General features: G+C 41.5%; 1 long non-coding RNA gene across 2 annotated transcripts in view; it reads right to left on the reverse strand.

Annotated features, from left to right (window-relative positions):
• Positions 1 to 18,978: 18,978 nt before the first annotated feature.
• Positions 18,979 to 24,203, reverse strand: part of LOC127045776 (uncharacterized) — a 32,422-nt gene continuing 27,197 nt past the window's right edge. For both annotated transcript variants that reach the window (XR_007772817.1, XR_007772816.1), the window contains exon 3: positions 18,979 to 22,280. This is a non-coding gene — a long non-coding RNA (uncharacterized LOC127045776). The remainder of the gene's footprint in view (positions 22,281 to 24,203) is intronic.

Here is a 24,203-nt window from a genome sequence, read left to right on the forward strand (position 1 = left end):
CTGCCAATTCATGTAATTTGGTATCCTATCTATTCCTTAAAAATTAAAAATCTGTTCAGTATACATAAGATTGAATCTTCTACTAACTTTCTACCTATCTCCAGTGTTCCTGAAGGAAGATAGGAGAATTAAAGCCCAGTTGTATGCAATGAGAAATCATTTGCAACAATAACAGCTACAGTATAATACTTGTAAATATCAGCCCTATTTTTTATTCACTCAAATTGTGATCAACTACTAACATTCTCCTAATGAATCACCAGCATCACTTCTTGGATCATCTAAATGGTCCTTGAAAATCTTCCATCCAAGTATTCGACTATCCTGCCATGACCCTGAATACCTTATGAGTAAGGCTATGAGCTGGTCACAGAGGTCATGGATTCTGTGATTTTACATGACTCCCGTGACTTCAGCTCCAGAAGGCAGGCCTCAAGCTGTCAGCCAGGTTCGGACTGTTGACTCCAGCCCCACACTGCAGGGTTTGGGCTTCTGTGATTTATTGTTTATTGTTTATTGTCTGTTACTTTTATTAAAAATGGCCGTGATAAAATCTTAGCCTTAGCGATGAGATCTGATGAGGTAAGGCTGCAGGCCATATTACCACTGCATGAGTCATTGGCAAGGAACCAGTTATGCTGATGATGCCAGTTGGTGAGGCACCATATTCAAGACTTTGATGCATTCTCTAATGCTCTCTCTATTCCTTGGAACACAACCCAAAATGAATCGACTCTGCTTGTTCATCTACAATGAAATGTACCATATTTGATCAAGATAACCTCACTTACAACTGTGTCTGCAGGCAAAATAAGACATATGGAGCTAAAAATTCATCTTAATTACAGATCATTATTCATCATTAGCATCTTCTCCATTCACCTACTGTCTCCTTATATGCTTAACTTCCTGACTGAAGTAAAAATGTTAAATGAAGGATTATAAAATGGTTTTGAATCAAATTTCGCCAATTTAATAGCTATGTCTAAACAATCTGAATTTCTCTCCCTAGCAGCATCAATTGCTTACAGCTGTCCCAGACTAAAACATAAATATTCTTCCCATTCCCTAATACATGTCACCAGGAGCTATGACTTATTGACAGGCCAAGCTAACCAGTGGAGACAGCAGGTATCAAGATGGCAATTTTTTTTAAATCATGCTGAGACTGTCTCTCTAGGGATGATTCAGTTGGCCCAGCTAGGATAGGGACTGCTCCATTCTGAACCATCTCCCGGCTCTTGACTCAAACTATCTTGGAGTTTCTAAATCATTTGGTGAAGAAACCACTTGCCATACATGTGAGATGTTACAACAAGCTCCCTGTGACTTCCCACCCTTTCCCTTGCCACCTTTCTTTGTGGCAGTGTTTTACTGCAGGACAAGCAGGGGAAGCTGTCATCAGAAGACTAAAGAAGAAAAATGCCCTTCTGCTGTAGCCCTTTATGCCTGGTATTCGTATTGGCTGCACTATTCACACATTCAGCAGCCCTGTCATGCACTTCACAGTCTTGAAGGAATGGGGGCACTCACTCACTCATGCCCTTACCACAAACTGTCTTTTTTCCTCAGCTCTCGTGCCCCCTGCTGGTTCACAGTCAGATGGTGCTGATGGCAGTAAGGAGAAGAAAGCAGCAGCAGCAGCAAATCACTGGTGGGAGAGCTCAAGGACTCGGACTCTAAGGGAGAGAGAGGAATCGGGCAGAGAAGTGCAGGCCACCCCAGGTTCCCTCACTCCATAGCTACACCTCAATAACTTTCCAAGTCTTCAGGCATCCACTGCCCCCCAGTAACCTCTCAGAGTGCCCAAAGATCTTCCCCCAGGTTCTCCTACCTCTCTCTATAACATACCCTTAGGCCTCACACTCCTTCGTTCCATTAAAAAAACCCTATGTCAGGCTCCTTCAGGCTGCTCCAACTCTTTCCAATGCCCTGGATCCCACTGGCTTCCCCTTCAGTCACCACTGGCTCACCCAGCCCACAGCCCTATTATAGCTTTTCTTGACAACTCCTCCTTCTGAGGGGGCAGAAGAAGGGTAGAAACCTCCCCCACACACACATTGCAAAGGGGCAGCTTGTTTCACATCAAGAAATATCACACATACTGCTGCCCAAAATTTGGCAGCTGTGGGTAATTCCTTCTTAAAGTGTCATTGGGTACACTGGTGCTCTGAGGACTTTAAATGGGTGTACAGTTATGGGAAACATACACTCTCCAGTCCAGCCCTGAAGTTTTCCTGCTAAGCCTCATGGGAGAATACCACTAATATAAACCCAACCAGTCCCAGGACATCTCTAATCTTATTATTTTTTATTTGCAATATTGTAGTGCCTAGAGGCCCGAAAGGAGATCAGAACCTCATTGTATTAGGCACTGTACAGACACATAGAATAGATAGTCCTTTCCCCCAAAGATATTTAGATATTCCTATCTAAATAGACAAGTCAGACAAAGAGAGGAGAAAGGAAACATTATTAACTCCCCTTTTACAGATGGGGAACTGAGGCACAGAGATATTAAGTGAACTATCCAAGAGCACACAAAAAGATTTGTGTTTGTTGAGACTATTTTTTCCAAGATTCCCTTAAATATTTCTAGGACCTAATATATGACCTTGTGAGAATCCTCGGTACATCCGAAGTAGGAGTATCACATACATATTTAGGATTTATAGCAATAGCGGCAGGTAATAGTTTTGTGACAATAAATCTTTTTTGGAGAAGTTAAAGTACTTTTTGGCAGCTGCAATGGCTAAGTCATTTATGTGAACATGACTCAACCCATCAGCCATGAGCTGTTCTCAGCAGTGAGGTTTACACTTTTGGAATTCATAGGTGTAAACCTCACTGGGTAGCAAGGAGATTAGTTTCTTTCAGGTGTGGTTTGGGTTGAGTGAGTCAAGTACTACTCCCACCTTGTGGAAATGCTCCTGGTAATAATACAATGCTTAGTATTTTGGGGAGGTATATCACAAAAAGAGAAAAGGAAACATTCTAGAATGAGAATAAAAATGACCTGAAGTATGAAGCAATAAGCAAGAGCAACATAGCTATCTTGTGGGGTTGTTTTGAGGCATAAGTCTTTAATATTCATATAGAATTTGAGAGCCTCAGTGTTGTGGAACTATAGTTATTATTCAATAAGTCTGTGATTTCTTTCAAATTTGTTGGGAGTTGGACATATAACTCCTTTAAACTCCTTTGAAAATCCCAAAAGACAACCAAAAAGCTGAAGCAATATTTTTTTGTAAATCTATCTCTATATATACCCACGTGTGAATATTTATATATGTTTGTGGTTGTATATAAAACACATACATATATACCGGTACCTATAAGTGTGTGTGTATATTGTACATTATATGTGTGCATGTGCATTCATCTGACTGATAATTATAGATATGTGTGTGTTTGTGTGTGTGTGTGTGTGTGTACACACAATGATCATTGATTAAAAAAAATCCCTTTTTATTGGTCGGGACGCTATTACCAGAGCAAATAGTGTTCCTCATTACAAATATAGAGAATACGGTGTCTGTTCAAACTGGTAAAAAACATACGTTTTAAGCTATGTCCTTTGTATATGGATATTTAAAAATCATTAACAGTTTACTTATTCAATTCCTGATGTAAAACCCAGTAGAAATGCACACTATTATGTTTCAGTCCTATTGACGTTAGTAGTATACTTCTTTATATCTGTATTTAAATTAAAACTTACAACTCTAGCCTCTATACCACCCACATATAAAATTTTTCTAGTACCTGGAAATAAGTGTACCTGAAAGGATGGGATATTGAAAGAAGGAACTGTTTCACTTTGCATCAGCAGATGAAAGAGGGCATGTCAGTGGTTTCCTAAGGTGAGCAAAGAACAGTTAAAAGGGACTCGGGATAGCTAGCAGAATGGTACTGCAAGAGCTGTCCAGAAGTGTCCTATGAGGAGTTGAATCTTATTCCCAAGGTAGGAAACTTTGATTATAACACTGGAGGGTTTTTTGTTAAGGAGAAGAATTTATGTATAGTTTTTCCTTTACTATAGTGATGCCTATTAATTACTATGGAAAATAATTCATATAAAATATATTCCTATATTGAAAGGGTCAATATAAGGGTCACCATCAACTTAAATTCAATACTTTCTGACTTTTTTAAACACATAGATGTTACAAGTAGCAACTAGGATTACTATAAAACGGATTAGGGAATAATATTCTCCATTTTCAGTTTGTTTACTTTGTTCAACTGTTGTTTCACTGTTCCCTCTGTCTAATCAGCTTCCTATATTATTTGTATGGGTCTTACACAGAAAGGCAGGGAGAGAGGTATGAACATTACTTTTAACTTCTTTTTTTAACTGATAGTGTCTTTATACATATTTTTCCAGTTTATATTTAGGGTAATGCAATTCAATATAACATTGGCTCTTATTACAGGTTTTCAGTTGTTCATTGCTGTAAATGTTTGTAATGAAACCTTGCAAATGCACCAGAATGACTATGAACATATTATAGCCTCATAACATTAAAAACATATACCAATATAACATCAACAATCAACACCTCACCATCCTGTTTTCATTTTACCTCGGGTAGCACAGATTCTGTCTGGTATAATATACTAGGCCAGATCTTTAGCTTGTTTAAGTGAGTGCAGACACACTGACTTCATTGAAGCTGTGCTTATTTATACCTGAGGACATGGCCCACTGTCTTTACAGAGAGTAATACAGAGTATGTAAGAGCAGGTGAGTTGAACAATAACTGTACACATTTTACAGAATTTTAAAACCATCTGAATTAGTTTTGCTCAGTAACATCCCATAAAAGTTGCGCAGAGTCTGAGGATTGAATCTTTGCTTTCCCCCACCCGCGCAGAACATGTACTACTTCAGGAGCTTCCTATTTGTGATAACTGGCTGCCTGATTGCCAAGACCCTTGGTGTTCATAGAAGTAGCAGTCAGCGCTGCACGGAAAGCATCCGATGGAATGAGATTTTGATGGAGATTGAGAAACTGGTATGTAGCTTCAATTTTACTATTCAGATGTGTCTTTATATTTTGTTTCACAAGTTTATGGAATAAAGAACCTCTCAAAAGTGTATCATGGTTGGGTAGTCAGTAGTTGTAGTGACACCAAAAAAAAAGGACCATATTGCCCCTCTCACAAGAAAGTGCCTTGGAGGAGGGGCTAAAAAGTGGGAAAACAGCAGAAGGTTCACTTCCAGAATCCTTCTGCTGGACAGCTGGAGTTTGTGTGTCTCTCCTACCCCACAACCCATATGAGCAGTAGTCCAGCTTCAAGCTCTCCACATAGAGATTGCATGGGGGTTGGACTAGATGACCTCTTGAGGTCTCTTCCAACCCTAATCTTCTATGATTCTATGCCTTGGGGACCAACCATGGTGCTCAGTGGCCAATGCCAGGTGCTTCAGAGGGAATGAACAGAACAGGGCAATTATCGAGTGACCCATCCCCTGTAGTTCAGTCCCAGGTTCAAGCAGTCAGAGACTAGGGACACTGTCAGAAGACAGAATACTAGGCTAGATGGGTGATTAGTCTGACCCATTATGACCTGCCCACTGGGATTTACAAGCCTGATGGAGCATTCAGGGAGATAAGCAGAGGGCGCTGGGAAAATGTTGCTGTAGAAGCAGCTCTCTCCCCAATTCTGTGTAGGCATGGGGAAGTTTGTGCAGAATAGGTCCTGTACGCATGCAATCAGGGGGCATGTTCAAACTCTACATTAACATAGTTGTTAGTATGCTCTGATGCACTCACATGGCTAATGGATCACTAATAACTGATTTTCTAATGGATTGTTTTTGTGATAAACATTTTTTAAAATGTGCATAATGTATTTACACTTCATTTTCCTTAAAGAACATGAGAAGCTTTCCTCTGGACTGCAAGGATATGGATAACAAAGATTTGTGTGTCCCAGAACAGATGTTAAAAGCAGTAAGTTGAAAAAATATTTGCTAAGCAGTTATCGTTGTTGCATTGTAACTCAGCTGCTTTGCATATTCTGTAAAATGCTTATTGCAAAATGTACATCATAAGCAATAATATACTAAGCTACATATTTAATCAGAAAAATCAATTAAATATTGAATAATTAACCTTGTTACTGGAACTTTTAAAATTTTAGGCCTGCTTCCACTGAAGTCAATGGCAAAAGTTTAATTGATTTCAAAGGGAGCAGGATTTGGGGCAAAATTCACCATAGGACCTGCACAAGGCCTAAAAATTTTACTCCTGCTTTACATCACATTCAGTGTGATCTGACTGTGCAGCTCTAAAATTGCCTTAGGACAATTTTTTGCATGTAATATGCTTCTTTAAAAAAAAAAAAAAAGAGAGAAAGAGAATGAAGTTGCTTGTCCTTAATATTAGACTCCAACTGGTCTGTGCAATTCCTACCTCCCAGGGCAAGAGGAGCTGTGGAGGTAGAAAGGTGGAGAGAAAGGAAAGAGTTGTCACCTGGCCTTTGATTTTGTCATTGTTTGACTACAGATAATTTTGCTTCTGCCACTGTTTGATGGCAGATAGTTTGACTGGAGACCCTTATGAGTTTAAGTAAGGTGTTATGCCTGCAGTTTCAGAATCAAAAATTTAAGTGCTTCTTTTTTAAAATGGAAGTTTAGAATTTCTTAAAAGTTGGTGAATTAGGCAATGACTTTGGAAAAAGCCTCCCTGCCTCAGAAAAAATAAAATAAAAATCACAACAAAGGCTATGTTTTCTCACAGCTGTGATTGTCTTTTTTTTCCTGATGTTGGGAGGCTATTTTTTAAGAGTTTTTGTGACATTGGGTTAATTTTTTTTTAAATTGGTCTAGATTATGCAAGTAAAAATGTGTAATGGCAAATTGTGCATGTAATACCTGAGGTGTGCACACAAATGCACATCCTGGTGCATAACTTCAGTATTTAATTTTAGTGGTTAGAAAAACAAAGGGCAATCATGAAGATGAGACAAAACTTTTATGTTGAATCTGTCAGCTTCAAAGAGCCCTGTTAATTCAGAAATCTAAAATCCAACATCTGAAAAAAATACCTAGAATTTCTTTTTTTCTGCTCCTTATAGGTTAAGCATGATAAAGCAGCCATTGTCCAAATAGTCCATGAAATTATTGAGCTTTTTAAAACAGCCAAAGTTCCTTTTCCCCATACAAACGTTTTTCTAAAGGAAATGTATGCAACTCATGAGCAGCTCAAGACTTGTGTAAGTATGGAAATTCATGCTCCAAGGTGATCTTCAAGCTAAAGGCATGGACATTAGAGGAAAATGAAACTCATAATGTATAACAATGAAAATGCCCTAGAAAGCTTTAAAAGTATAGAACTAAAATTTTAAACAATGGCACATATGATGCATCCATAACATATGAATATGTAGAATGGGTAAAGGTACAAACATATTAACATATTCAAATACCCATTTTTGCACATGTATTTCCAAGTTTTAAACATAAATTTTTAAGGCTTCATTCAGATGCAATACCTTAAAATTCAGCCCAAACAGTTTTTAATTTTTGTTTGTTTACTAAGATACTACTGAGTACGCAATCAATTCTTTACTGCTCTGACTCGCTCTCTGAACAGTGAAGTCTTTCTTTTTATTTTGATTCATTACACATTCTTCTTAAGCCTAAAAATTACTAACCACAGTAACTGCCAAATCCCAAACCCTACACTAAGCAGTATAGAATTTAAGCAAGTGCTTAAATCCATCCCTAATCAGCAAAGTGCTTAAGCACATGCTTAATTGTTTTGTTTAAATGGGATTGAAAGCTCAGGTAATCGGTAGCCTCTCTGGCAACTGCACCCTCCATCCCAGGGGTGAGGTCAGGGCCGGCGCTTCCATTTAGGCGACCGCCACTAGGATTTGGGAGGGCGGCAGACTGCTCCGGTGGACCTCCTGCAGGCGTGCCTGTGGTCTGTCCGCGGGTCCCACGGCTCTGGTGAACCTCCCGCAGGCATTCCTGTGGACGGTCTGCTGGACCCGCGGCTCTGGTGGAGCATCCGCAGGGACACCTGCGGCAGGTCCACCAGAGCCGCGGGAGCGGCGAGCCGGCCCTGCGCGCCAAAAACCTTGGCGCCGCTCCTGGGTGAGGTGGGCTGAAGCACCTTTGAAATTGCAGGCAGCCCAATGCACACATCTGTCCCAGCAATTCCCTCTTCATGCTGCGCTAGAGGGAAACCACAAAGCACAGTTCTTTACCGTCAAGAGATTGGGAATTCAATGGAACCTCATACCCTGTTCCAGCCCTATGCAGCAGAACCAATGGTCTGCGGGGTGATGTTGCATGCGATGGGTACTGAGTTGCTGCGGAGAACTCCTTCTTGGGTGCTGGCTGGTGACTCTTGCCCACATGCTCAGGGTTTAGCTGATCGCCATATTTGGGGTCGGGAAGGAATTTTCCTCCAGGGCGGATTGGCAGGTGCCCTGGAGGTTTTTCGCCTTCCCCTGCAGCGTGGGGCACGGGTCGCTTGCTGGTGGTGTCTCTGCAGCTTGAGGTCTTCAAACCATTTTTGAGGATTTCAATAACTCGGTCCTGGGATAGGGGTTGTACAAAATTGGATGGGTGGGGTTCTGTGGCCTGCCTTGTGCAGGAGGTCAGACTAGATGATCAGATTGGTCCCTTCTGACCTATGAGTCTCTGAGTCTATAACCATGGGGCTTCTAATGGTTATCAGGTTTTCTGTACCAGCAAAGGCCAGGATAAGATTTGCCTCTAAGTGAATAATAATATCCAGTGCTCATCCAAGCATACTAAGTATTTCCATGGTTTTACTATGGTAACAATGTACCGCCATTAGAATAATATACCTACTGTACCAAATGATCTAAAAATGAAATAAAAAACCAAGCACTGTAAAACTATGTCACCTTGCTTGGATTCAAATTCTAGTGCACTTAATTTTCAAATCTGCATAGTTAGAGACTCTCTGTATGTCTCATAAAAGCTATCAGTATAGTTTTGATTATTTAATATAGAAATTGTGATTTCATAGTGTACACATTTTCCAAAACTAACTCCCTCAGTGCAGTACTGCCATGTCCAGACCTGCATATGAGAAAGATGTTGCTATTAGTAGCTAGTTATGCTCTATAGTAGACTATCATAGAGCTAGAGGAGGGTATCATTTTAATAGCATATATTCCAAGCCAAATGTATTTTTATTTCCCAGTGCTCAAGCTCATAACGATCATTTGCTTTTCCTTTTATTTTTAATTCAACAGCTACAGTCCAGTCTTTTTAATGTTATCCATGAATCCGTAGTAAAAGACTGCTTCAAAAGGATGAGTAATTATTTGATCAAAGTAAGTACATTGAGTACTGTCTTTTCTTCATGCTCATGTTAGCAAATATTTAAGTCATAGGAGTGCTTCTTTCTTACTCAAGTAGTCCCGGCTGTAATAAAAAAAATTAAAATTATCTTTAAGAATCTGTGGATTGTGCTATATTACCAAATCCTATGTAAAAGCCCCCAAAAAGCATGTTTGTGTCCAAGGGCATTTTAAGCACAATGCACCATTTTATTCCAACTTCTGGAAATGGTATAACTTTTTTGTTTTAGAGGTTGACAGTTGTTTATGGGATTAGTCACTCTCTGCTCAGGTGCACTCAACAGGAATCTGCCAATACCTATGTTTTAGTGAGAGCACTAATGACCACTATGGTTAAGGTTGAAATGCAGCTACTGCAGTTACTCAGGGCTTGTCTACACTTAAAATACTCAGCAGCACCTGCACCACTGCACAACTACCTATGCTGACTGGAGGGGTTCTCCCATGGTGTGGGTAATCTGCCTCCCCCCCCACTCCAAGATCCTGTAGCTCGGTTGACAGAAGAATTCTTCCATTGACCTAGTACCGTCTACCCTGGGATTTAGGTCAGTTTAACAAGGCCACTCAGGGGCATGGATTTTTGACCCCCCTGGCTGATGTAGTTAAACTGACCCGATTTTCCAGTGTAGACCAGGTCTCATACCTTTCTTAAACAAATTCCATTTTGATGGAAATTTTTCAAGCCTGCTGTCAGTTTGAGGACAATTTCAGCAAAATCTCTTCAGCTATTTTTGAATTTCACATGCTTAAAAATTAAATTAAAAACATAGAAGCCCAGGTCCTCAGCTGATGTAAACCAGAGTAGCTGCATTGATTTAAATGGAGCTCTGGCAATTTATAGCAGCTGATTATATGGTCTGTACTACCTTCAGTCCTGACTTGTCATAATCTTGAATCTCGTTCTTTCAGTGCCAAGTACAATATCTAATAAACATTTCTTCGATATCGTTTCCTTAAACAGTCAAACAGTCACTGTGCTTGGCAAGAGGTCCACGCACAATCAAGAGAGATTCTTCAACGAATTGAAAGTTACACATTCAGGAGAAAAGGAGCACATTAGAGAACTCACATTTTACCTTAACTACTTTAAATAATTAGTGCCACATTGAGCTAAAGTAAAGAATTTTATTTGTACATAAATTAATAGCATAGTCTTTGAATAGATTTTTTAAAATGCTTTTACTACTTAATTTATTCATGTCATGATCTTTGTTTCTAAAACTAGTTGTAATAACTTTATTCTTAATAAAAAATATAAAGAGGCAAGTAACAGTGTTCCTACATATTTATTTCTTGTGTAAAGAAACAGAAACAGTCTTTAGAAAATAATTTACTGTGGCCCTGGTCCTGCAAACCCTTAAGCTCATGCTAAACATTAAGCATGTCAGTTGTCCCATTGTCTTCATAGAAAATTGTTGCTTTACACCAGGGATTGGCAACCTTTCAGCAGTGCTGTGCCAAGTCTTCATTTATTCATTCTAATTTAAGGTTTCACATGCCAGTAATACATTTTAACATTTTTAGAAGGTCTCTTTCTATAAGTCTATAATATATAACTAAACTATTGTTGTATGTAAAGTAACTAAGGTTTTGAAAATGTTTAAGAAGCTTCATTTAAAACTAAATTAAAATGCAGAGCCCCCCGGACCAGTGGCCAGGACCCGGGCAGTGTGAGTGCCACTGAAAATCAGCTCACGTGCCGCTTTCGGCACCTGTGCCATAGGTTGCCTACCCCTGCTTTACACTGTGGTAATCTTCACCTGTACATGTCAGAGTTTTCCTCCCATGCACAGTGTCTATATTAGGGGGTTTGTACTGATGCATCTACATCAGGGCCAGTGCAACCATTTAGGCAAACTAGGTGGCCGCCAAGGGCGCCTAGTGGTTGGGGGCGCCTAAAAGCCCCGTCAGGCAAGGAGATGGAGGTGAGCTGGGTGTGGGGGCATGCAGAGAGGGTTGCCCACAATAACGAGGAGGGGGCGCACAGGGGAACCGCTCCCTGCCCCAGCTCATGTCCACTCTGCCTCCTCCACTGAGCACACAGCCCAGCTCTAAGTCTCCTCCAATCAGTGCCACAAGCCTGGGCGGGGAGGAGAATTAGAGCAGCGCCGGCGTGCTCAGTGGAGGAGGCGGAGCCGAGGTGAGCTGGGGCAGCCTACTCAGGCAGGCTTAGTTTCCGCAGGAGGTCTCCCCAGGCAGGGTTAGCTGCCGGGGGGAAGTCTCCCCAAGCAGGGTTGGTTGCCATGGGGGGAGAGGGGTTAGCTGTTGCAGTGGGGGGGGGGTAGCTGCTGCAGGGGGCCTCCCCAAGGTGGGGGGCTGAGTTAGCTGCCATGGGGGGGGGCGTGCAAAGTGGAAGTTTTGCCTAGGGTGCAAAACTTCCTTGCACCGGCCGTGATCTACATCAGTATAGTTACTGCAGTGGCTAAAAACCCTAGTGTAAAAAAGCCGTTTCCATAACGCCTTCCAGCCAGGTTTCTGGAAACACTTCCTACAACTTGCACAGATCATCTTCAGATTTCTTTGGGGTTTGATCATCCACATTCAATACTTACAGTCTGTACACCACTGTTCTATTTATTATCTATAGAGTCTATGAAGGGCTGAGTACCCTCAATCTCCCCCATCTTCCCCCAGACAAACATTGACTTCATTGGTGGCTGAGGGCACTCAGCATCTGGCAGGATTGGCCCTATATCTTTAAGCAGAATTAGAAGGCAAGTAAAACTGATAGGGTCTACAAAATGAATAAATAGCCCTGGTGGTGCTGTAAACGAATGATATTCCATAACGTCATCTGAGTAACAATTTTTCTACAACAAAATGTTCTTGAGCAATCCTTTAAGCTAGAGAGACAGTCAATGATGCTGATTTACATTCACTGACAGTCTGGCTTGGAAATAGGAGTTTGGCTCTGGATTCAAACCACTGCAGTTCAACCTCAGGGTCCAGGGTGTTTGAAGTCATTTCCTAGGCTATATCTACATTGGCATCCACACTCAATACTTACCCATGTTTATGTCCGTATATGTATCCCAGGCCTGCACTGAGTGCGCACATATGCTGTGCTGGACCTAGGTTCAAGCTGTATACACATGTCCATTCTGCTGCTTTTTGGCAATAGAATTTCAGGGGTAGTATCCCAGGATTGTATGTGTCACAGCAGACACTCCAGGAACCGCCTTGCAGTGCGTTGTTGGTACTGTTTGCTGCCTTTGCACATTTGTTGATGTTAGTTCCTGGTTACCCCTTTTTCCTGCTCAATGTAATGAAAGACATGGAGCAAATGACCAATGATATGCTTCTGCTCCTGCTCTTACTTGCAAGACTAGTGTGTGTGTGTGTGTGTGTGTGTGTGTGTGTGTGTGTGTGTGTGTTACTGTATGTGACTGCTGAGAATCTTGGGTGAATGGACTCACATCTTTCTCATAAGTGAGAAACAGACGTCTGAGGTAGTGACTGATGCACTGTCACTCCATAATACAGAGATGCAGGAGACTGCCAGAGTTCTGACTGAATGTCCATGAGTGTACTGCTGCTTCTGGACCAGGAGAACCAGCATGGTGTGGGGTGATCACATCATCCTGAAATCTTGAGATGATGACTAGTGGCTGCAGAAGTTCAGAATGAGGAAGTAGATATTCCTGGAACTCTGAAGAGCTGACCTCAACCCTACAGGATAGAACACTTCATTCCATAGACCCATACCAGTGCAGAAGTGGGCGGCTAATGTCCTCTGGAAGTTGGCAATGCCAGATAGCTATCAATCAATCGCAAACTACTTTGGGGTGGAGAAGTCTATTGTTGGGTTTGTCATGGTGCAAGTTTGCGAAGCTATCAATATTTTCATCTACCCATGGGTGTTTGCCCTCACCAAAGTTCTGGAAATGATGGCGGGGTTTCAGAAGTGTTTGTGGGATCTGAAGTACCAGCTGAATTTTCTGCTAGGCCAGAAAATTGTGGACATGCATTTATGAGACTAGAAGGCAGGTCGAAAGGCAATAGACTATATTCTGAAATAGCAAATGGTGCCTGCATAGAGGGGAAAAGTGAACCCCTGCAAATGACAGCTGTCCCCCAAGCCCACACCACCAGCGTCAGGAAAACCAGCCCCTTCATCCATCAAAGATCAGAAAAAGGAATGAAGAAAGAGTCAAACAGCAACTGTGCTTTGTTCCATGAACTTTCTGATAAAGACCACAAGCCACTCACATTCCCTTCTCTCCCTGCCCTCCCGCAAAGGGATGCCACACTGTTGTTGCAGCTGCTGGATTAGATCTCACACACCCCCACCGCCTCCATTTTCCTGACTTGTGCAGCATGGCTCTGAGAGGGGAAATCCTGGACACCAGCGACAGGAAATACTTTAAAATCTTTATACTGTGACAAGTTTCAGAGTGGTAGCCGTGTTAGTCTGTATCAGCAAAAAGAATGAGTAGCCCACGAAAACTTATGCTCAAATAAATTTGTTGTGGAACCTTAGAGACTAAGTACTCATTCTTTATACTGTGACAGAAGACTACTGCCACATTCCTTGGAGCAGCACAGGTTTCCCTCCTCCTTCCTGTACTAACTGGCCCTAAACCCACCCACCCCTTCTGTGTATCTCCTGTTTGTAAGTGGGGGAAGAGGACTTAATGTAATGAAAGCTTGAAATCTTGAAAGGAACAGAAAACAGTAACTGTTCAGAACCATTAATCTTCTACAAATGTCCTGTCCCCCAGCTAGACCTCTCCCCACCCCCACCAACCTCGCTGTCAGTCGATTGGGCAACAAACTCACAGACCCAGAGGTAGTATGATAGTTCACTGATAATCTGTTCTGTGGCCTCTGCCAAAAGCGTTACAGAGGTTTGAGGTAATTCAATAAAATATTGCATGTGCAGTTATGTCTTGGTCAGAGAACATTTTTTGGGAGAGGGAAGCTTCCAGTGCTGAATGCAGCCCCAGAGAAAGAAGAAGGGGATGTTTGCAAGAAAGGTGGGGGGTTAGTTTATCCAACTCAGACCCCATTTCCAGCTGTGTCTCAGGGTCCTTCTCTGGCTCATCAGGAGGGGCTTGCAGAGCCAACTCCTCTGGGAAGAAGTGCAGAATAGTTTGGTCCTCTTCCTTCAGGTCTCCTGGGGCTTCCTTCACCATGGTCCTGTCTCCTCAAGCCCTCTTTCCACTGGCCCTCATCGGCACCCTGTTGGATGATGAGACCAGCAGGATTCAGGAGGGGGTCAAGAGCTACCTCAGGCTTGGTACTGGAGCCTGGGCAAGCACTGGGTCCCACTGCTTGAATAAGGCACATGATGCAGTCTTGAAGTGACCGTTGGAGTCTCTACCCTTCCAGTAGGAGAGCCTGAGGTGTCTTATCCATTGCCAGCATTGGGCCGGACTCTGGTGAATACCCACCTGCTCCAGACTCTCTGAAACTTCTTGGTAAAGGTCTTGGAGGGAATTCCAACATGCGCTTTGAGGTTCTGATCCACATCCCACTGCTGGCATTGGGAGACATTGACTGCAACGGCCTTTGGCTCAGGCAAAGGGAGAGCTTCTTGAGGAAGATAAAGGTCCCCTGGAAATCATCTATTATTTCAAGGTGCATTAGCTTGTATGAGGCCTGGGTGCAGCTCTTTTCATTGTTAAAGGAGAGGAATTGTGTGGGTAAATAAAAATGGCGAACTGATAGCACAATACTATTAAAGACAGACAATAAGGTAAACAGGTGCTGCACTTTCCCCACACATCTCTGCAAATCCACCTCAGTCCGAACCAGCAACTTACAGACAAGTGCCATCCTGAGTAGAACTGATTGAGAATTTTCTGACAAAAATGTTTTTCCATAGGAAAAAGGCAATTAATCTTAACCAAAACTGTGCACAGGAAAGGGTCAGTTCTGCACGCCTCTCTCTCTCTTGGATATTTTCACAATGAAAAATTCTGTTTTTTGGTTCAAAACAACTTTTTCCAAAGTTTAAACTACTTATAGTACAAAAAAGTTAAGAAAAAAACCTAAAAAAACCTGTTGAAATAAAAATAGAATCTTTCAACGGAATTTTTTTTCCTTCAGATTCTCAGTTCACAAAAATATTTGTGATTTTGACATTTCATCCCAATTTAGGATGGGAATTTTTCAGAAAATATTTTGGATGTTATTGTGGGACTGGAAAAAAATATTTTCTGCCCAGCTGTAGTCCTGAGGTCACTTGAGCAGAAGCTATAAATAGTGCCTACATGGATAGTCACTGGGAAACAGATTGAGATTCCCTTCACTTCAACTGTGATCTAAACACTGAAAGGCTAGAATAGTCCAACAATAATATATTGCTGAGGGCAGCACTCTAGGAATACAAAGTGATGTTTTCATTCGGTACCCCTGGAAACACAAATGTGAAGTCAGAAATCCTTTTTGTTTTCCCTGTTATAATCTCTTCCAATGAAACTAGCCAGGCATCTTCTACACAGCTGCCACAACCACTTTGATGTGCTGGCCTTAGACTTTAATAGAGGTAAAAGATGCAATTGTGGGCCCTAAAAGTGTTTCTGATAGGAAGCTAAGAGAGGCTAGCGTATCAACCGATTCCTTGCTATGTTCAATCCTAAAAACCCCTTTCTACAAAAGAAATGTGCATACAAGCAGGCTACATGAGTGTTCAGCTTACAGTAGTTGTAGAACTGCAAAGTTCAGTGTACAGTGTACTTCCATAGCACCTTCCATCTGAGAATCCCAATACAATATACAGATAAGTTAACGAGTTCAGCTGCACAGTTGAGGTGAAGGGTTAATATCCCCTTTCTACACATGGGGGAACTGATGCACGCAGAAAGAGTGATTTGACCAAAGTCATAAGGGAAAGATGTGTCAAAACTGGAAATAGAATGGTGGCATCCAGGCTCCCCACCCTGTGCTTTAACCGCAACATCAGCTGCTTCCCCAGTGAGTGGAGAGTATGAGCATCAAACCCACTGACCAATGTATATAGTCTATTTGAAAAATAATCCCAGCAAAATACAAGCGCACATAATTCATAAATGCATTAGTAGGTATATTTGAATCTGCAAGTGGAAAGTGTTATTAGAATGTCCAGGTCTCTTCTTTTTTTTTTGCAGGACATTGTGCATCTGCAGGTCTTATGAAGGAGGGCAGGAGAGGAAAGGAACTAATAGAGGAAAGGGGAGTCAGTGTTATAGGGTGCGAGCAGATATATTAAGAAATAGGCTCTGCAATAACAAAAAAAATTTATTAAAATAAAACAACTTCACGTATCATTTAGAATATGTGACAAAGTTCCTCCTCTACCTTGGTGGGTCCTGCGCTTATTGGCAGATTTGCTCACCTCAGTGATCTTCCCCTCTGGTGGAACCCACAGTCGGGGTCAACTCCTCCTGTGTCTGATCAGAAGTTGGGAGGTTTAGGGGGAACCTGGGCTGCCCTCTACTCTGGGTTCCAGCCCAGGGCCCTGTGGATTGCAGCTGTCTATAGTGCCTCCTGTAACAGTTGCATGTCAGCTACAACTCCCTGGGCTACTTCCCCATGGCCTCCTCCAAACACCTTCTTTATCCTCACCACAGGACCTTCCTCCTGGTGTCTGATAATGCTTGTATTCCTCAGTCGCCAGCAGCTCCTTACACCTCTTGCTCCCAGCTCCTCACACAGACACCTTACTAACTGGGAGGCTTTTAACTAGTTCCAGCCAGCCCTTGATTGGCTTCAGGTGTCCCAATCAATGTAGCTATCTCCACTGCCTTCTAGAAGGATCTTAATTGGCCCCAGGTGTCTTGATTTACCTGGAGCAACTGTCATTTGGTTACCATGGTACCAGGGATTTGTTTAGCTTGGGGCTAACATACCTGTTCCTCACTACTTTACTGTCTCCATCTGGCCTTGCCCCATCACAAATAGTATCTTCCCTACAAACTGTATCTTGAAATGTTTTTGAGTATGGAATGAAATCATACAGGATGTCAGACAGCGTGTAATATAAAGCAGTGTTTGTATTATATTAAATATTTATGGTATAAAACTTGGCATTTTTAAACAAATACATATACTAGTGGCACTGAGTGAAGGAGAAAGTCTGGCATATTCTGCTGTAATAGCTAACAGGAACTGACATGACAATAGGATTGCTTTTAGATTAATTATTTAGGATTCATTTGGAAGGATTACATAATACATACAAAGTGGTTTCACCTAAAACATTTTGTACAAAACCTTGTTCCTGCTCAGTGGCCTTGCACAATGAGACTGGAGGACAGCATGGATGTCTCCAGATCCAGTAAATGCTATATTTTAAGTGATCGATATTTTTCAAGTTACAAATACTGAGCCAGACGCTACAAGCTTCACTTACATTACATAGTATTTCCTTGTGGGAGAAGTCCTGCTAATGGGTCTCCCGTTCCTACTGGAGTCTGGGGCCCTAATAATAAGAGGATCTGAAGGAGAAATAGTGAAAGGAGAGCTATGCTCTCTGTAGGCTGGAGCTATGATCATGGGTACTTTATAGTCATAACACTCAGCTCTGGTTTTACTTGTTTGCTTTTTGTTCCATGCTGACATTTCATTTGAATGTGTGCAACATGATTTTCAGTCCTTGTTCATTCTGCATCACATAGAGTGTGGCCCCATTCTTCCAACCTTCTCTCTGAGCTGAATAATATAGCACATCATATCAGAGGGTTTTGTCATCCAGTTTCACAGAGTACTGAAGATCCACTTTATATATGCAAAGAGATCTTATGGTGTCCTTGAACTAGTTATTTCCTAGGAGGAAGAGTACCTGGAGGCATATGAGATATATAAAAATAGAAGGTTTCTGTGTAAAGGGAAAGGAGATTGAGGTCAACAGCACATGCAAAATAAAATAAAAAATCCACTTATGCTTTACTTTTGGGACTCTCAAACATTTCTATTGTGTGGGCCACATCTTAATAGAGATACTGTCTCATATCTCCCCTCCCAGTCATGTTTTCACAAACTGCCTTACCCCCTATTTACTATTGTGGCAAGCTACAGTAATTCGTTAAATGGCTTCAGGAAAATATTAATGTATTGTCAACTTCTTTTAAGGGGATATTGCACCTGACAACAAGGAGGAGGAGCCAGTGACAGCCAGTTCTCTGTAGAACACTAGAGATCTAATGATGATAGTTTTGGCACCATACTGGTAATAGCAGGACCCTGGACTCAATAGCCCAGGAACTCCCTTCCAGTCCTATGTTCCTATGTCTAAGAAGTATGGTCTGCACACAGGACTGGGTGCCAGGAACTCCTGAGGGCTAGTCCTGACAGAGCCTGACTTTTTAAGAGACCTCAGAAAATCACTTAGCCTACCTATAAAGTGGGGATAGAAACACCTGCCTAAGTTGCAGGGGTGTTGTGAGGCTAATGTTTGCAAAGCCCTCTGGTGGGTTGAACAGTAGGGGGAGGGCCTACCAAGCCTAACAGTGGTGTTGGTTATATTTTCTCTTAACAGGTTCACTCACTCTTATATATTACATGACCTTGTTGCTTCAGCTCAAACCTGGAACACAGTGATAGTCTCCGTTTTCATTCTCGTTCTATATGCAAGCATAAAGAGAGAGAACCATGACAGTGTTACATTCAGGCTTTATTCCTCCCTCATGTACTCTGTGCTCTCATCAAGCACTTCCTGAAACAAAAGTTCTCTAAGTGCCCATACACAATCATACTATAGCTTCCCTGTAGACAGAACTATTTATTGTTACCTCCCATCTGCCACATTTGGAACAGCAATATTAAACATGAATACTATATTCTTATATACTTACTTTATTATACTCTATATATGATTATATATTGTTTATCATCAACTTTTTGTTTTAATTAACTAACTCAATTTGTTTGATGTCTAATGCACTGGTTCTCAACCTTTTTTCATTTGCAGATCCCTAAAAAATTTCATATGGAGATGCGGACCCCTTTGAAAATCTTTTGTCTGTTGATATAATTGAATTCTGTTTATCCTGTTTTGTCTAAGTCTTTCATGGACCTTTTAGACATAGTTTGCAGACCCCCAGAGGTCTATGAACCACAGGTTGAGAACCACTGGTCTATTTTCCTTTGTGTTTGGAAGGGTTGTTCTTTCATACCCTAGAATTATATAAAGTCTTGTATATGCCTTGAGGGTGGTTTGATGTTGGAGCATGAGTCTCTCTTGTGATGATAGAAGACTGCCATGAACTTGGTGGTGTGGTATTTTGACAGTTTGTTCCAATATCTATCAGTCAGTGCTCCTGTGCATCTTCTGTGTCCTGCTGAGCAAGTCTCAGTGGAGTGCATATTTAACTGTCTTCCTCGTCTGCGTTTTTGTCTTGTGTTTGTACTGTGTAAATGTATTTGTGGTTTCAGTGAAATATGTGCCTATCCACTGCCACATTATCTGAAAGAAAGTTTATCTGTTTGACACATGTACCTTCAAGAGTATGATTTGTCCTAAGGAAATAATTTGATCCTGATGGGATCTCGTATTTGTAGTTCTGGGTAGTCTTTAGCTTATTGATTGTAGTAGGCTTTGGGCTTTGTGTATCCGCTTCCTTTTTGTCTGTTACTCCTTGCACTACTCCTGGGTGTAGTAATGCTGGGGCTGTAACAAGAAGATGTGTGAGTGATGGTTCTTGGGGTACTCAGGACTGTGAATTACCTTGTTAGCCCCTGCCTCCCGCATGAGGGATACTTGTTTGTGCTTAACTGGATGTCAGCTCCCTGGCACCACCAGCCTGTTTCCCCCTCTACACACACGCACTCTCTCCTCTGGGCTTTGCCAGCCCTTACTTTGCCTTGCAGGCTAACAGTAGGTGCACCCGAGTCTCCAAGCCCCTTTGAAGTGTTCCCGTTAGTGACCAGCCCCCTGTCCACTGAACACTCACATAAATACCAGATCTGCTGTACCCAAGGCAACAGTGCACATACCAGTTGGTATGATTCAACTCAGGATCATCATCTTGCTTAATAACAGCACTGAGATGTATTTATAGTGAAAACAAGGATAAGTATATTACTGAAAATTTAAGATTAAGAGATGGTGAGTAAGGGTAATGAAAACAAAAGCTTACATGTAAAACAAAATCATAACACACTTTGTAGTAATTAAAATTAACTATTAGATTAAACTTCATTAGGAGGTTCTCTCACCCAATGCTTTACAATGTTTTCAACCACAGCTGGTTGTGATCCCATTTTTCATGAATGTAAACACACTTCCCATTTACTTCCTTGGTGCAGGATAAGGGGATGCCTTCTTTGCCTTCTGCTTATTTCCTCAAAGTTCACTGTCTGTACTCAGACACACTACAACCACCAGTTACTTGTTTTTCCTGTGTGCTCATATCTGTTGACTTCATATGTCTCTGTTGACTTTGTACATAATTGTGCATCCATTGTCTTAGCTTACAATGTTTCATTTACCTGCTGACAGAGAGATGGGTGAATAAACACCTTGTGTCTGACAGGAAACTTGTTTCTGCCCATGCTGTGATACAGAAGCTACAAACATATTTTCAGTCTACATACATGACTTTTCACATAGTATTTCTCAACAATAACAGCAACTTGTACGACCCTGGCTTTCATCTGAGAACTCACATGACATTCTTTGGTGAATCAGAACGTACATACCATAATCAGGATACTCTTGCAATGCCCTTGCCAGTTGGCGTTGAAGAGTTCTTGGGTCAAAAAATGTTCATCTTGACATCAAATATTGTACTGGACTGCTATTAATGCCTTCTGTGGGAGTGTTTCTCCATTCAAGAATGTCTTGCCATATATTCTCTTTGCTTTTTGCCACTTTCTTTAACAGAATCTTAGCAACTTTAACTTTCTGTTCAGCTTTGTCAGTGACTAGCTGTGGTATGGCAATGATGTAATAGGACTGAATTCCCATTTCTGGATAAACTGCACAAATTTACTGTCAGGAGCCCAACAAGCCAGGGCCTAGGGCCAGAGCAGGAGCAAACCTGAGGCTAGGAGTAGCAGAGGAGTTCATAGTCAGGTCCAGGCTAGAGTCCATACCAAGGGTCAGAGTCCAAGTCAGGTTTCAGAGTCCAAGTCAGGAAGTGAAGACCAAATCAAACCAAAGTCAAGCCAGGAATTCAAGAGCAAGGAGCAGAAATAGCCATGGCAGCTACGCTCTTACCTGAAGACATCCTAGAATGCCCCTTGAGTTTATATAGGGCAGGGAGCCAATCAGGAGCAATGGGATGCTGTCTGTCAAACTCTTGAGGCAGAACTTCCAGGGGTCTGCATCTAGAGTGTGTCATGGGGAGTGATGTGCAAGTCAGTTACAGCCGCTGCTGGGGGGCAGCCTGGAGAGGCCAGCTGCCTGGTAGCTCTACTAGGCCTGGGTTCATCTAGACCCATGGGGCCTTACATTTGCTGCAAATCAGCTGGGGTCTATTGTCTGAAACTATACGGTGTGGGACGCCATGCCTGCTGAAATGCTTCATTACTTTGTCTATAAGGATAAGGGTCACTTCAATAGTGCTCGACAGTTCAGCTAGTCCTAAGAGTCTAGCTAGTAATCTACAGTAATAAGGTAGTTTGTGATCAAAGAGTCCATTATCACTTTGCTCTGCTGGACAATGGAAATACACAGCATTCCCTTTTTTTTTTTTTTTTTTTTTTTTTTTTTTGCTGCTTGGCCTGCTTTTCCCCACTTGCTTCATAATTGCTCACAGGTCTCAGTTGTCCTTGATCACGTTTGGCCAGTATATGGCATCTGTCTTTCTGGGTACAGGCTTCTATTCCAGAATGGCAATGATGTATTCTTGAGAGAGTTTCTGTTTTCAATGATCTGAGTATTAGGATTCATCTGCTTTTCTATATCATGGTATTTGGTACGCTCAGCTTGTCTTGATAGCTCCTGTATTTATGAGGGGTATTGTCTTCCTTCCTCTCTTTTAAATGCTTCTTGGATGAAACTGTTAAAATAAAAGCATTTCATAATCACTGAACGAGAGTAAAAATACATGGCTTTGCGCATATCTCCCAGTATTTTAACCATTTGCCAGTAGACTCTCTTTTGGGGTCTAAGCTTCATTTTGAGACACCCTATGGATTTTCCAGTTGAGAATGTTCAATGAATGCAAATGCTACGGCTAAATTTTTCAGCTCCATTGATAAAAATGAGAACTTGCTCCAGATTTCTAGCATATTTAAATTAAATGGCTCAATTCTAACTGCTCCATTTACATTATTGGCAAAGTGCATAGGAGCTTGTTTTAAACCATCGCTTCTTATTCTCAAGATTCCTTTTAAAATTTTAAAGACAGGCATTAATGGAGTTTAATGTATTTCTTCCTGTTGAATCAGTATTCTGATCTCCACTGCACTGACATTGGGATTAATAACGAGGATACAGTTAGCATGACTTGGGCAGTCTAATAAGAATTATATTGCTTCTGTCTCATATTTTTGGAGTTCTTCATTTCTGAATGAGATCCACCCAAATTCCAAGATTCCTCAGATAATTTTGTCTCAAGCCATCCAAAGCCAATCTGTATTTTTTGTTGTCTCCTCTTTTATTATTTATAGAAATCCACCTATTAAGTCTATCAAGTCCATTTGCAGATGACTCCTACTCACGGTCTGTTCAAATTTAAAATATTCTTGCATAATAATTCATTTTATAGTACACAAACACATTGTAGAACAATAAATTATTACAGAAAACTTTGAGAGACATCACAAACCAAAAGCTTCCAAATAAAATAAGGGGCACTCTGGCAATACTGCCTATTTAACATACACCTCTAACTTGATATAACGCTGTCCTCGGGAGCCAAAAAATCTTATCGCGTTATAGGTGAAACCGCATTATATTGAACTTGCTTTGATCCACTGGAGTGCGCAGCTCCGCCCCCGCCCGGAGCACGGCTTTACTGCATTATACATGAATTCGTGTTATATCGGGTTGTGTTATATCAAGGTAGAGGTGTACTTTCTTTTCCCATTTCCATAGTTGCATACGTGCTTTGAATAGAACAACTGTGTATTTATATTTTGGTAGCCTAATAGTTCAAATGCATTAAGTCCTTTAGTTGATGAGGAACTGGAGAAAGATAGGTTTCAGGAGGGCACTAGTTTGATGTGAGAGCAAAGGCTCAGGAATACAAGCTGGGGCCAGGCTGCCAACACATAGGCCTCAGTATGTAACACTGGCCTCTCATCATGCTTAATAAAGATCTCTTTCCTAAAACTCTGAGGGCCAGCTCATCACGTGTTGCTAAAGAAGCAAATCACACACGGGTTATTTGGAATAATCTTTAAACATGCACGTAAACCACTTATTGTCCAATAATATTAAGATTGAACAGATAGCCGAATCATTTAAATAATGTTTCTAAGTTACACTTTATTTTTACTGAATTTAAATGCAATAGCAAACTTAAAATAATGTTCTAAAAAAACAACCACCACCCACTCATCAGTTATAAAAAAAAAAAATCCATACTCCAGTTACTGACAACTTTTTTTAAAAAAGCATTTTATCCAGAACTCCATGATATTAACAGTTCTGTAAAGCCAAATGGTCTTAGTTTTCTTCTGCCTGCAGAGGGAGCACTAGCCCCTGAAAACAGACTAGGATTTTGTAAAAAGAAAAACATATTTCTATTAAAGAGACAAGGTGAGTGAAGTACTACCTTTTATTGCAGTGGTTTTCAGCCAGGGGTCTGGAGCCCCCTGTGGCGGCCGTTAACAGGTTTCAGGGGGTCCACCAAGCAGGGCCAGCATTATACTCACTGAGGCCCAAGGCAGAAAGCTGAAGCCTCACCACATGGGCTGAGCCCTGTCACCCGGGGGTAAATCCGAAGCCTGAGCAATGTAGCTTTGCAGGGGCCCCT

This window comes from Gopherus flavomarginatus, chromosome 2, assembly GCF_025201925.1.
Source record: "Gopherus flavomarginatus isolate rGopFla2 chromosome 2, rGopFla2.mat.asm, whole genome shotgun sequence".
Taxonomy (NCBI): domain Eukaryota; kingdom Metazoa; phylum Chordata; order Testudines; family Testudinidae; genus Gopherus; species Gopherus flavomarginatus.